The following is a 13,289-nucleotide window of genomic DNA, read 5'->3' as shown; positions in this document are numbered from 1 at the left end:
CATTAACCCTTTCCTGGATTTGTTCATTAAAACAACTCCGAGCTCGATATGTCATGTCTGTGACGCAATGATTCTGATCTTTAGAGATCATTGGCTGAAGGGCTGAATTCCAGCCATCCTGAGACAAATTCTGTGTTTGTGTTTCCCTCCAAAATGAAAAGAGGTTCCGACAGAAAAGTAAAGATAGTATTTTCAACTTTTCAAATTACATAAAAAGTGAAAATATCACTCTAGCAAACACCAGCTGGTTGAAACTGCGGGGTATGGTCGTGTACTGGGTATGTTACTCGACTAATAATTCAGAGAACATGAGCTCAAGTCCCACCATGGCTATTTCAGACTTTGAATGGACTTTTAAAGGCCTGGTATTGAAAAGCCGGTATCAGTAAAAGTGACCATGCAGCTTTCAGAATTTCAATAATGAGCTTTCAGGAAGGAAACTTGCTGCCCTTACCCGGTCTGGCCTAGATGTGACTCCATTCCCTCACTAATGTAGTTAATGTTTACTGCCTGAAGTGGGTGAGCAAGCCGTTCAGGTCTATCAAACTGCTGCAAAGTATAACAAGAATCACAACAAATACTGCACTGGTTCAAGAAGGTGATCAACCACAACATTCTTAAAGCAATTAGCTACAGGCAATAAATGCCGGACATCACATCAACACCCACATCACAAGAATTAATTTTTTAAAGTTTATATAGGGCTCGACTTTCCATTATCTTTGCATGCATACCGCCCACTTAATGTTCATTTTAATGCAGAAATGAGGTATAACACCCAGATATTGCCCATTTAGCCACAAAATGGAAACTAACGCCCATTTCTCGGTCACCTATCGGCCAGCGTTACTTTCGGCATGTACTTTACGCCGATAAAAAACTATACCGCCCGCCCACTTTTTTGGGGCAAATGATCAGAACGGGTGAACCCAATGCCCAGAATGTCGCCCAGCATTACTTTCGGCATGTAATTAACGCCGACATTCAATAATACCAACCGCCACTTTTTTTTGTCGTAAAGATCACATTTGCCGAAACGAACACCCAAAATATCGTCCATCCTGACTTTCAGCACCTCGCACACATATCGCCCACAATCTTGCTCGCCGAAAAAACCGCTGTGAAAAAGTTGAGCTGACCTGAACTAATCACAGCAGTGTGGATACCATTATGTAAATCGCAGGTCGCTTCATTTAAAATGCTGCTTCAACTTCTGGGGTGTTTGGATGTATCTGGAGGTCTTTTAAGGTGATGTGATCACCTGAACAACATCTTATCATACTGTGGACGACTGGAATTTACTTTAGGTGTCTTAACGGGGATATTTATTGCTTGTGAACAATCGGTGTAATACTGATAGTTATTGGAATGGAGCCAGCCATTTCGCAGCCTGTCTTGATGACAACGCAGATGCTGCAGAGTAGAGATGGCAGAAGATATATTCGACAACATGATGCGCATGATGTGCTCGACTGATGAGGAGGACCAGATCTTACACCCCCTGCACTTACAGGGAGAAGCGGTCTTACCTCAAATTATCCGAGAACATCTGCCTTCGGAGACTGCGCTTCCACAAAGAGGTTATCACTGAGATATGCCAACTCATCAGGGCAGATCTGCAGCCTGCCAGCACCATCAGGACCGCACTGTCCATCGAGGTCTAGGTGACTGCGGCACTTTTGTTCTATTTGTCGGGTTCCTTTCAGGCCTCCGCAGGCAACATAGAAACATAGGGCTCGACTTTCCACTCGGTAGCTAAGGCCCAAAAAATGGGCCTTGTTCCAGCGATGTGGGATGCATTGCCTGTGCTGATCGTCGGCACAAGGCCCTTTTTTTTTTTGCGATTTTCCACTCAGCCTTACCCCAGCGATGTCAAATGGGTAATCTGATTTCCCATCGCCCAAAGAACATGGAAGTGAATGAAAAAAAAGCTTCCCTAGCCACGCTATACTGCGCATGTGTAGCTTGAATTTTTATTATGTTGATTTTCTTTGCCATGTTTTGAGAGGTCAGGGGGTCGTCACACATGCTCAGTAGCTCTGTGAGGGTTGGGGAGAGAGAGGAAGGAGAAAGGAGAAAAGAGAAAGGAAAAAGCAGTTACTGGATTATTTGAATTTATATAATAATATTACCCATATTTTGAAAATGGTGGAATCAATGGAAAGGCGAAGGGCCAAGCCCTTCAGCGAGGAGGCCAATGAGGCCCTCGTGAACATAGTCAGTGCGAGGTGGGAGGATCTGACATGGGGTGGGCATGGGAAATCTCCACCCCGTGCATATCGGAGGATTTGGGCAGAGATTGCCGACGTGGTCACGTCGGCATCAAATGAAGCGCAGACACCGGACCAGTGCCACAAAAGATGGAACAGCCTACTGGTGGCTGCCAGAGTAAGTTGAAATTTATATTTAAAATCATCCATATGTATTATTTAATGATGTATGGAAATTGTAACTAGAATCTGCAATGTTATTTTGTAATTTTTAAACATAACTAAATTATGAATACATTTTTGCACCTCAACATAAAGTTGAATGTTATAGTATGAAATATTTTATTCCTATGCAATGAAATGCAAATTTGTAATTGAACATATAAATCTGTCAGTCTTAAATGTTTATTGCCAAATCCATTTGCTTATGCCGTGCAATGTTATCTTATCATTTACAGAAGAAGATATTTATCAACCACCACGAGTAAAACACGACGGGCGAGGGCTGTGCCATGCTGCAGTATCTAAGTGCTTATGAGGAGCTTGCGGTGGCCTTGGTGGGGCCAGAAAGCCGTTTGGACACAACCAATGGTGTGGCCGAACTCACCCTTGAGTCACGTGAGTAATGAGAACTGTGCATTGTGCAATGTGTGAATCAATAGTAAATACTACATATATCTTAGTTACGCATGTAATGTTATGCAATTATAATGTCATTTGATATATAATTGAGGTTTACTATTGGTCTTCAAATGAGGTCATGTTAGGCCTGGTGATCGCTTGTGCATATGGGGTAATGGAAAGCATTGTAATGTTTTGAGTTCTTGAAACATTGAGATATATTGATCTGAATTGTTAAATGTTGTTTGTATAAATTTCATTTGTCTTCAAAAGGTCAACAAGTGTCTGTGGAGTCGTCCACTGACCCTTCTGGAACTTGGCAGGAGGAAGAGCCAGAGGAGGAGCCACTGCAGATTCCTGTTGCTGTGCATGAGCAGGAGGAGGAGGAGGAGGAGAAGGAGGAGCAGGAAGAAGAAGAGATTTTTTTTGTCAGGGGGGGAAACAACCTACGGCCATCTCTTTTGAGATGGATGAGGCACCGGGACCAAGCGGTGTGCAGATGGTGAAGCCAAGGCATGTGACATTGCACACGCCAACCCCATGGAGGTCCGGTCAGCATGAAATGCACTCGTTTGCCACGGAGGACCAGACGGAGAGCTTACTATCACTGTGCAGGGAGACAGTCGTGATCGGTCGCGACCTTATCCACGGATTTGTGGGTTTCTCATCAAATTGGAGCCAGTTCTCCACAACCTGGAGCGAGTTTTGCATGCGCTTCTCCAGCTGGTCTTCTGAGCAGTCACAGACTGCTCGGGAAACGTTTGAGGCAATTAGAGAGCAGACAGCCGCAACAAATGCCCTACGGCATGCGTTGCTGGCTGGACACGGCGCTGCATCCCAAGGTGTCGCGTCCACTCGCAGGGAGACCCCGAGCACGCAAGCGAGTACGGAAGACACCGTTCCTCCTGACTCAGAAGTAGAGCCTGAGGCAGGAAGTCTTGCCGTCACAAACTGCACAACGCATTCGTGTCGGTCTGCGTCGACCAAAACGGGCGGATGGGGTGCGAATACGAGATGGGACAGGATCTGGAGGGAAACATGGCCGCAGGTACGGAGGGGGGAGTGTTTTTCAATAGTTCCATGGGTTGTTACTTAAATGTTCACTTGTTATTATTACTTAAATGTTCAATTTCTTCATGTTATAACGTTTTGGGTATCTGAGGGAAGGGTAGGTTGGTGCGGGGGCGGGGGGTTGGAGGGAGGGTGTTGTTCATTAGTTAATAAAAAAAATTCTATCTTTGTTAATAAAAAAAAAATTTATACCACAACTTTTGTGCCTTCTCTCTTAGCTGCATTAGTTTTCAAACGTACAGTTTTTCATCCATATTTGTTTGTTAATTCTGTTATTATACCAGTACTTTTACGATGCCAGTACTTTAAACTTTACTTAAACTAATTCAGATGATATGCCAGTGCAGGAAAGACAACAAGGAAACCCCACGCAAATGAAACTTTTGATTAACCCTAACTGTAATTGAACATTTGAAAATCCACAATTAATAGTTCATGCAAAGCGTTCATTAATGAGCTGCTAACGCAAAAGCTTAGCGGCCGTGTAACTGCCACTGGCTACTGGTCTTCGGGAAAGGTGTGGTGGTATCAGTGCTAGATCACCAGGCTGATTAAGCTCCCCTATGTCCTCGCCCGCGGCCTCTCCTGCCTGTTCCTCCTCTTCATCCTCGCCGGCTGCATCTTCTGTCTCATCGTCTTCTGGAAGTGGACCTGCAGCATGATCTGGCATTATTTGTCCTCTCTTTATAGCTAGATTATGCAGTATGCAACACACCACAATAAACTCAGTGACTTGCTGAGGGTGGTACTGTCGGCTGCCTCCAGAATGATCCAGGCATCTGAAGCGCTGCTTTAGGACTCCAATTGTCTTTTCAACGATGTTGCAAGTCACTATGTGGTTTTCATTGTACCGTTTCTGTGCTTCAGTGATGGGATTACACAGAGGGGTCATCAGCCAACTTGCAAGGCCATATCCCTTATCCCCCAGCATCCAACCGTGACCTTCTGGCTGATTGATAAACAGGTTAGGGATTGTACTTTCACGTAGGATGTGCGCATCATGGTTGCTGCCAGGAAATGTAGCATTTACTGTCAGAATTGTTTGATTGTGGTCAACAACAAGCTGCACATTTAGTGAGTGGAACCCCTTTCTGTTATGAAACACCTCTGCATTCTTTAAGGGTGCTTTCAGGGCAATGTGCGTGCAGTCTATTGCTCCCTGCACCTTTGGGATGTCTGCTATTCTTGAGAAACCCAAAGCCCTCTCGGTCTGTGCCTCCCTGGTCATTGGGAAGCTTATGAAGTCCATCCTGCGAGTGTAAAGGGCTGCAGTCATCTGTCAAATGCAGCACTGTGTAATGTGCTGGGAGATATGGCAGATGTCGTCAGCTGAAGCCTGAAAAGATCCCGATGCATAGAAGGCTAGGGCGCCAGTAATCTTCACCTCAACGGACAGTGCGGTTCTGATGGTGCTGGAAAGCTGCAGATCATCCTTGACGAGTTGACATATCTCATCGATGACCTACTTCCAGAATCGCAGCCTCTTAAGACAAGCATTTTCAGACAAGTTCAGGTAAGATTGCTTTTCCAAGTACCTGCATTGGCTGTACGGTCTCCTCCTCTGTCTTCACCTCCGTCTACAGGTTACTGTGCATCTCTTCGATTGATCTTTTCAATAACCAGTGTGTGAGCAGTTGCAATTAAAGGCAGGGAAAGCATGGGCCATCACTATCGATAATTACTTTCACTAATTTTAATAATCTCTCTACTCTATATTCTCTAATCACTGTACTCTGCACTCTCTACACTCTCGACAATGTATACCAGTCAGTTTGATAGGCCCCAACAATATCAGTAAATAATTTCACTATGTAAAAGCTATTTACAAAATAATTTCAATATATAAAAACTATTTACCAAAAATAATTTGATAATACCTGTTTAAATTCCCTGACCCAATATTCTGAGTACAATTATCTTTAACTTAACTTTCTAAATAACTCACAACTTATTCTCCACCCTTCCTCTAAAGTCATAATGGCATCCGTAGTGCCCATTTCCTTCTCTAAGGCCCAAAAAAAACAATCTTTTGGGCCTTGCATCAGCCCAGTGAAGTGCATGCTAGGTGCTGAAACTTGGGATGGGCCTTGGGCTAGACTTTCCACTTCACATCGCCCATCTATGGCCCATATATCGCCAAAAACGGACCTCTATCGCCCATTTTGAGCAAAAAGTGGAAATTAGGCTCAAAATATCACCGTAAACAGGTGCCTAAGTTTCCACTTTGATAGCCAAGAAGATTGCCGAAATTATAGCCCACATAAGGCCCATTCCAAGTTTTGGCATCTAGCATGAACTTCGCTGGGCCGATGCAAGGCACAAAAGAGTATTGAAAAATAGTGGAGGGTGAAGGATTAGTTGTGAATTATTCAGAGAGTTAATTTAAAGATAATTGTACTCAGAATATTGGGTCAGGGAATATAAAGAGGTATTATGAAGTTATTTTTGGTAAATAGGGTTTATAAATTAAAATTATTTTGTAAATAGCTTTTACATAGTGAAGTTATTTACTGATATTGTTGGGGCTTATCAAACTGACTGGTATGTAGCGTCGAGAGTACAGAGAGTGCAGAATACAGTGATTAGATATTGTTAAAAGATTATTAAAATTAGACAGGTGACTGCAGCTCTTTACGCTTGTGGAGGGACTTCATCACAATGACCAAGGAGGCATAGACCGAGAGTACTTTCGGTTTCTCAAGAATAGCAGACTTCCCCAAGGTGCAGGGAGCAATAGACTGTACGCACATTGCCCTCAAAGCACCCTTAAAGAACGCGGAGGTCTTTCGTAACAGAGAGGGGTTCCACTCGCTCAATGTGGACATTCAGATGTTGATTTACAGTTAGGGTTAATCAAACATTTCAATTGTGTGGGGCTTCCTTGTTGTTTTGCCTGCACTGGCCTATCATCAGAATTTAAGCTTATTTTATAAGGTTTAGTGTAAGTAAAGTACTTGTATAGTAAAAGAATAAACAAATATGGATTAACAACGGATTAATAACTAATGTAACTAAGAGTGAAGACACACACAATTTATTGAAATAAGAAATTTTTTTTATTAACAAATATGAACAAAAACTTAAATAAACTATCCCTCTAGCCCCCCGGCCACCTCCCCCCGCCCCCGCTCCCTGCCCCCCGTGCCCTGCCCCCCAGCCCCCCGCACCCTGCACCCCGCCCCCCCGCCCCCGCACACTGCCCCCGCCCCCCGACTCCGGCCCCCTCCCCCTGGCCCCCGGCCCTCGCCCCCCGTCCCCGCACACTGCCCCCGCCCCCCGACTCCGGCCCTCTCCCCCCGGCCTCCGGCCCTCGCCTTCCCCGCCCCTGCACCAATCCACCCTTCCCTCAAATCCGCAAAATCGTAACAATTAACAATTAGCAAATAACAAAACAAGAACAATTGAACAAGTGAACACTGAACAAATATACATTTGGAAACACTTCCCCCTCCCTACCTGCGGCCACGTTTCCCTGCAGGTCCAGTCCCACCTCATGTACGTACCCCACTCGCCCGTTTTGGTCTTCGCAGACCGACACCAAGACGTCGTGCAGAGTGGGACTGCAACACTTCCTGCCGTGGTGGAGTTGACAGAGCAGAAGCAGAAGCCTGAAGCTCCACTTCCGAGTCAGGAGGAACTGTGTCCTCCGTACTCGCTTGCTTGCTCGGGGTCTCGCTGCGAGCAGACACGACACCTTGGGGTGCAGAGCCGTGTCCTGCCAGCAATGCATGCCATAGCGCATTGGTTGCAGCTGTCTGCTGCTGAATGACCTCCAATGTCTTCCTTGCAGTCTGTGTTTGCTCGGAAGACCAGTTGGAGAAGTTCGTGCGGAACACGCTCCAGGTTGCTGGAAACTGGCTGCAGTTCACGGAGAACTGGCTCCAGTTGGCAGAGAATCCCACGTAACCCTGGATAAGGTCGCGACCAATCCTGACCATCTTCCTGCACAGGGATATTAAGCTCTCAGTCTGGCCCTCCATGGTAGGCGATTGCTCACCCCGCTGACCGGACCTCCGTGTGGTCGGTGTTTGCAAAATTACACACCTGGGCGTTGCCACCTGCACACCGCTTGGTCCCAGTGCCTCTTCCATCTCAATTGTGATGGCCGCAGGTTGTTCCGCCCCACAAAAACAATCTCATCCTCCTCTTCCTCCTCCTCCTCATCCTCCTCTTGCTCCAGCTCAAATTGAGTTAAGGATTGAGTGTTAACATCCTTCTCCTCCATCTCTTCCTCCTGCGAGCTGTTGGAGGGGTCAATATTTGCGGATGTCTCTGCTGCATCACCTGGCTCAATGGACACTTGACCTTCGAAAGATGAATGACATTTCTAAACAACTTATAACAATACATAACAATATATATCAATATTTCAATATCAATATCAATATTTCAATAACCCAAAACATTGCAATATTTTTCAAAACCCCACATGCACAAGGGTTCACCATGGGTAACATGGACTCATTCGTAGATCAAGAGTACATCAAAATTAAAGAATTATAATTGCATAACATTACATGCATAACTACGATATTCTTACTATGTGTTTAGTAATGTTTCACACATTGCACAGTTCCCATTACTCACGAGACTGAAGGGAGGGCTCGGCCACACCACGGGTCGTGACTGATCGGCTTTCAGGCCCCACCAAAGCCACCGCAAGCTCCTCGTATTGTGTAAGTACGTGCACCGTTGCGGAGCTGCCACCCATGCTTCTTTGCTCCGCGCAGTTGTTAATTATCTTCTTCTGTAAATGATAAGATAACATTGCACGGCATAAGCTAATGCACTTGACAATAAACATTTAAGACTGGCAGATTTAAATGTTCAATTATTACTTAACATTGTAGTGCATATGAATAATTTTTAATACTATAAGATTCAACTTAGTGTTAGGGTGAATAAATGTATTTATAATTTATAATTTAATTATTTTATATTATATTATATTATGTTATATTATATTGTATTATATTATATTATATTATAAATAAATAAATGAATGGCATTGAGGATTCTAATTACAATTGATATACAATTTATAAACATCAAGTAAATAATACATATGTATGATTTTAAATATGACTTTTAAAGATGTTTCAAATATAGAATATAAAATGCAATTTACTCTGGCTGCTGCCAGCAGGGGCTGTTACATAAGAACATAAGAATTAGGAACAGTAGTAGGCCACCTAGCCCCTCGAGCCTGCTCCGCCATTCAACAAGATCATGGCTGATCTGGCCGTGGACTCAGCTCCACTTACCCGCCCGCTCCCCATAACTCTTAATTCCCTTATTGGTTAAAAATCTATCTGTCTGTGATTTGAATACATTCAATGAGCTAGCCTCAACTGCTTCCTTGGCCAGAGAATTCCACAGATTCACAACCCTCTGGGAGAAGAAATTCCTTCTCAACTCAGTTTTAAATTGGCTCCCCCGTATTTTGAGGCTGTGCCCCTAGTTCTAGTCTCCCCGATCAGTGGGAAAAACCTCTCCGCCTCTATCTTGTCTATCCCTTTCATTATTTTAAATGTTTCTATAAGATCACCTCTCATCCTTCTGAACTCCAACGAGTAATGACCCAGTCTACTCAATCTATCATCATAAGGTAACCCCCTCATCTCCGGAATCAGCCTAGCGAATCGTCTCTGTACCCCCTCCAAGGCTAGTATATCCTTCCTTAAGTAAGGTGACCAAAACTGCACGCAGTGCTCCAGGTGCGGCCTCACCAATACCCTGTACAGTTGCAGCAGGACCTCCCTGCTTTTGTACTCCATCCCTCTCGCAATGAAGGCCAACATTCCATTCGCCTTCCTGATTACCTGCTGCACCTGCAAACTAACTTTCTGGGATTCATGCACAAGGACTCCCAGGTCCCTCTGCACCGCAGCATGTTGTAATTTCTCCCCATTCAAATAATATTCCCTTTTACTGTTTTTTTTCCCAAGGTGGATGACCTCACATTTTCCGACATTGTATTCCATCTGTCAAATCTTAGCCCATTCGCTTAACCTATCTAAATCTCTTTGCACCCTCTCTGTGTCCTCAACACAACCCGCTTTCCCACTAATCTTTGTGTCATCTGCAAATTTTGTTACACGACACTCTGTCCCCTCTTCCAGATCATTTTTGTATAATGTAAACAGTTGTGGTCCCAGCACCGATCCCTGTGGCACACCACTAACCACCGATTTCCAACCCGAAAAGGACCCATTTATACCAACTCTCTGCTTTCTGTTAGCCAGCCAATTCTCTATCCATGCTAATACAATTCCTCTGACTCCGCGTATCTTTAGTTCACCAGACTGATTCCCGGGATGGCGGGACTGACATATCAAGAAAGACTGGATCAACTGGGCTTGTATTCACTGGAGTTCAGAAGAATGCAACGTTTAAAAATCTGACAGGTTTAGACAGGTTAGATGCAGGAAGAAACATAGAAACATAGAAACATAGAAAATAGGTGCAGGAGCAGGCCATTCAGCCCTTCTAGCCTGCACCGCCATTCAATGAGTTCATGGCTGAACATGAAACTTCAGTACCCCCTTCCTGCTTTCTCGCCATAACCCTTGATCCCCCGAGTAGTAAGGACTTCATCTAACTCCCTTTTGAATATATTTAGTGAATTGGCCTCAACTACTTTCTGTGGTAGAGAATTCCACAGGTTCACCACTCTCTGGGTGAAGAAGTTTCTCCTCATCTCGGTCCTAAATGGCTTACCCCTTATCCTCAGACTGTGACCCCTGGTTCTGGACTTCCCCAACATTGGGAACATTCTTCCTGCATCTAACCTGTCTAAACCCATCAGAATTTTAAACGTTTCTATGAGGTCCCCTCTCATTCTTCTGAACTCCAGTGAATACAAGCCCAGTTGATCCAGTCTTTCTTGATAGGTCAGTCCCGCCATCCCGGGAATCAGTCTGGTGAATCTTCGCTGCACTCCCTCAATAGCAAGAATGTCCTTCCTCAAGTTAGGAGACCAAAACTGTACACAATACTCCAGGTGTGGCCTCACCAAGGCCCTGTACAACTGTAGCAACACCTCCCTGCCCCTGTATTCAAATCCCCTCGCTATGAAGGCCAACATGCCATTTGCTTTCTTAACCGCCTGCTGTACCTGCATGCTAACCTTCAATGACTGATGTACCATGACACCCAGGTCTTGTTGCACCTTCCCTTTTCCTAATCTGTCACCATTCAGATAATAGTCTGTCTCTCTGTTTTTACCACCAAAGTGGATAACCTCACATTTATCCACATTATACTTCATCTGCCATGCATTTGCCCACTCACCTAACCTATCCAAGTCACTCTGCAGCCTAATAGCATCCTCCTCGCAGCTCACACTGCCACCCAACTTAGTGTCATCCGCAAATTTGGAGATACTGCATTTAATCCCCTCGTCTAAATCATTAATGTACAATGTAAACAGCTGGGGCCCCAGCACAGAACCTTGCGGCACCCCACTAGTCACTGCCTGCCATTCTGAAAAGTCCCCATTTACTCCTACTCTTTGCTTCCTGTCTGACAACCAGTTCTCAATCCACGTCAGCACACTACCCCCAATCCCATGTGCTTTAACTTTGCACATTAATCTCTTGTGTGGGACCTTGTCGAAAGCCTTCTGAAAGTCCAAATATACCACATCAACTGGTTCTCCTTTGTCCACTTTACTGGAAACATCCTCAAAAAATTCCAGAAGATTTGTCAAGCATGATTTCCCTTTCACAAATCCATGCTGACTTGGACCTATCATGTCACCATTTTCCAGATGCACTGCTATGACATCCTTAATAATTGATTCCATCATTTTACCCACTACTGAGGTCAGGCTGACCGGTCTATAATTCCATGTTTTCTCTCTCCCTCCTTTTTTAAAAAGTGGGGTTACATTGGCTACCCTCCACTCCATAGGAACTGATCCAGAGTCAATGGAATGTTGGAAAATGACTGTCAATGCATCCGCTATTTCCAAGGCCACCTCCTTAAGTACTCTGGGATGCAGTCCATCAGGCCCTGGGGATTTATCGGCCTTCAATCCCATCAATTTCCCCAACACAATTTCCCGACTAATAAAGATTTCCCTCAGTTCCCCCTCCTTACTAGACCCTCTGACCCCTTTTATATCCGGAAGGTTGTTTGTATCCTCCTTAGTGAATACCGAACCAAAGTACTTGTTCAATTTGTCTGCCATTTCTTTGTTCCCCATTATGACTTCCCCTGATTCTGACTGCAGGGGACCTACGTTTGTCTTTACTAACCTTTTTCTCTTTACATACCTATAGAAACTTTTGCAATCCACCTTAATGTTCCCTGCAAGCTTCTTCTCGTACTCCATTTTCCCTGCCCTAATCAAACCCTTTGTCCTCCTCTGCTGAGTTCTAAATTTCTCCCAGTCCCCGGGTTCGCTGCTATTTCTGGCCAATTTGTATGCCACTTCCTTGGCTTTAATACTATCCCTGATTTCTCTCGATAGCCACGGTTGAGCCACCTTCCCTTTTTTATTTTTACGCCAGACAGGATTGTACAATTGTTGTAATTCATCCATGCGGTCTCTAAATGTCTGCCATTGCCCATCCATTGCCCATCCCCTAAGTATCATTCGCCAATCTATCCTAGCCAATTCACGCCTCATACCTTCAAAGTTACCCTTCTTTAAGTTCTGGACCATGGTCTCTGAATTTACTGTTTCATTCTCCATCCTAATGTTCCCAATGTTGGGGAAGTCTAGAACCAGGGGTCACAGTCTAACGATAAGGGGTAAGCCATTTAGGACCGAGATGAGGAGAAACTTCTTCACCCAGAGAGTGGTGAACATGTGGAATTCTCTACCACAGAAAGTTGTTGAGGCCAATTCACTAAATATATTCAAAAAGGAGTTAGATGTAGTCCTTACTACTAAGGGGATCAAGGGGTATGGCGAGAAAGCAGGAATGGGGTACTGAAGTTGCATGTTCAGCCATGAACTCATTGAATGGCGGTGCAGACTCGAAGGGCCGAATGTCCTACTCCTGCACACTACTTCCTCACCCACAATCTGTATTACAAATTCAACCAAACTGTGATCACTCATTCCGAGAGGATCTTTTACTAGGAGATTGTTTATTATTCCTGTCTCATTACACAGGACCAGATTTAGATAGTTTGCTCCCTTGTAGGTTCTGTAACATACTGTTCTAAGAAACAATCCTATATGCATTCTATGAATTCCACCTCCAGGCTACCCCATGCGAGTTGATTTGATCAATCGATATGCAGTTTAAAATCCCCCATGATTACTGCCATTCATTTTTTACATGCCTCTATTATTCCCTTGATTATTGTCCGCCCCACTCTGAAGTTATTATTTGGGGGCGTATAAACTGCGCCCACCAGTGACTTTTCCCC

The 13,289-nt window shown here is 44.5% G+C and overlaps 1 pseudogene; it reads left to right on the top strand.

Moving 5' to 3' along the window:
* Nucleotides 1-3,337, top strand: part of LOC139266183 (large ribosomal subunit protein P2 pseudogene) — a 50,083-nt pseudogene extending 46,746 nt beyond the window's left edge.
* The last annotated feature ends 9,952 nt before the right edge of the window (nucleotides 3,338-13,289 follow it).

The sequence above is a fragment of the Pristiophorus japonicus genome, chromosome 6, assembly GCF_044704955.1.
Source record: "Pristiophorus japonicus isolate sPriJap1 chromosome 6, sPriJap1.hap1, whole genome shotgun sequence".
Lineage (NCBI taxonomy): Eukaryota > Metazoa > Chordata > Chondrichthyes > Pristiophoridae > Pristiophorus > Pristiophorus japonicus.
Note: the sequence above shows the minus strand (reverse complement) of the source record. Positions and strands in the feature narration are given on the sequence as shown.